Here is a 2,036-nt window from a genome sequence, read left to right as displayed (position 1 = left end):
CAGGTCCCTTTGGAATCCCTTCCTTTCCCACTTTTCTGTGCTCCTCCACCCTACACACCTCCCCAAACAAACCGATCTGCTGTTATTGCTGACTGTATCCACAATTCATTCCTTTTTATTGTTGCTACAATGGCATTGTATAAATATGCTACCATGTGTTTATCCATTTACCCATTGATGGAAATTTGGGTTGCTTATCACTTAGGGGCTACAAAGCTGTTATAAACATTTCTGTACAAATCTTTACAAGGACATAATTCCTTTTTTTTTTTTTAATTTTTTAAGTTTATTTATTTGAGAGAGAGAAAGAGAGAATCCAAGTCTCATGAACCCTGAGATCATGACCTGAGCTGAAATTAAGAGTCAGATGCTCAACCAACTGAGCCACTCAGTTGCTCATCCTTTTCTCTTGGGTAAATAAAAATCTTGGAGTGGAATGGTTGGGTCATGTAGTAGATGTATACTTAACTTCGCTGTTGTGGTTGTTGTTGTTGTTGTTGTTGTTGTTGTGGGTTGGTGAATAAGCTTATTATTGTCTTTATCCAAAAAATCTTCATAGAAAATTGTGGTTTGGTTTATTAGCTCTCAGCAGCCCACTCCTGAGCTCTAAGGAAGTTTGCCTTCTTCTGAGCTACCTGATCTTTCTTCTGGGCAAGAGACATTTGGGGACAATTCCACCTCTTCTTTTTAACTTCTTTCTTAGGCTCCTTCTCATAGACTGGATTCTCTCATATAGCAGCAGGAGCTTTCTTATAAGCATCTGATTCTTGTAAGCATCTCATCTTCTTCCCTTAGGTACTGCATATAATCTGTAACGTTTTGACCCATGATGTACTTCCGATGTCCTTCTGCATTGAATTCCTTGCTTTCTGAATCATAACCAGGAAATCATTTGGTACTGTGAGGAATAGACAAGCCTCCATCCACAGCTCCCTTGAGGACCCCCAAAATTTTATATCTCCAGTAGTATTTCTGGCAAGCCCTGCATCCAAATAGCAGGTGAAGGCACCAGGTTGATCATCAATACTTTCCACACTGCAGTCATCTCTAGTCACTTCTACTTGGCCTTCATAGATCTCATCCACACCAAACCTATGGAGAAGCCTACAGGCCAGCAGCAGGCCAGTACAATATGCTGCAGCATAACTTGTCAGGCCAACCTTCACACCATACTTTGGGAGTTCATGAGCATAAGCTGCACAAACTATCATGTCTCCTTCTATATGGGCATAAACAATCTGACAAATGATGTCTCTGTTGCTTACACGAAATATCCTGTATTTAGGTGTGTTGTACTTATTTTTATCCTGAATTACCAAGCATTGCCGGGCATAGTAATCAGTTTTAACTTCTTGTCTTCTTCTAAATTTCACTTGGTATCTCTTGAAGTAAGCCTTATTCTTGATAACTTTAACAAACCCCATCCTGCACAACAGAGACCGGCATCAGCAGCTTGCCAAAGACCAGCAGGCTCAGCCATATTTTTAACATTTTTAAGTAACTGCCCAACTGTTTTCCAAAGTGTTCATACTTTTTACATTCCTACCAGTAGTATGTGAGAGTTCTAGTTTCTCCACATCCTCTCCAACACTTGGTGGGGTCAATCTTTTTAATTTCAGTCATTCTGACAGCTATGTAGTGATATCTCATAGTTTCTAATTTGCATTTCTCCAATAAGTCATTTGGGGAAATCGCAGGGTCAGCACATCTGGAGTGCAATGGGTGAGCCTCGCCCTGGGAGAACTACCTTTGTGATCATGGTGTCTCCCCTGCCAGGTAAGTTTTCTGTTAGCCATATTTTCATGTAATTTCTTGCCATCTATAGATCTTCTTTGGTGAAGTCTATTCAAATCTTTTGTCCATTTTTATTGGGTTTTCTTATTATTGAGTTTTGAGTGTTCTTTATATATTCTGGAATCAAGTCCGTTAGTAAATATATGCTTCCCAAAGATTTCCTCCCACTCTGTGGCTTGTCTTTTCATTCTCTCCTGTGTCATCTGAAGAACAGAAATTTTAGATTTTGAAGAAGTCTAATG

At 39.6% G+C, this 2,036-nt stretch overlaps 1 non-coding gene and 1 pseudogene across 1 annotated transcript; both read right to left on the bottom strand.

Annotated features, from left to right (window-relative positions):
* Positions 1–513: 513 nt before the first annotated feature.
* LOC123581271 lies at positions 514–1,489 on the bottom strand (annotated as a pseudogene).
* A 137-nt stretch (positions 1,490–1,626) lies between these two features.
* Positions 1,627–1,784, bottom strand: LOC123581800. The gene has a single exon (XR_006704028.1). It is a non-coding gene; the product is annotated as a U1 spliceosomal RNA (small nuclear RNA).
* Between the last annotated feature and the right edge of the window lie 252 nt (positions 1,785–2,036).

The sequence above is a fragment of the Leopardus geoffroyi genome, chromosome A3 (assembly GCF_018350155.1).
Source record: "Leopardus geoffroyi isolate Oge1 chromosome A3, O.geoffroyi_Oge1_pat1.0, whole genome shotgun sequence".
In the NCBI taxonomy this organism is placed as follows: Eukaryota; Metazoa; Chordata; class Mammalia; order Carnivora; family Felidae; genus Leopardus; species Leopardus geoffroyi.
The sequence above is the reverse complement of the archived record's forward strand: the minus strand, read 5'-3'. Positions and strand labels throughout refer to the sequence as shown.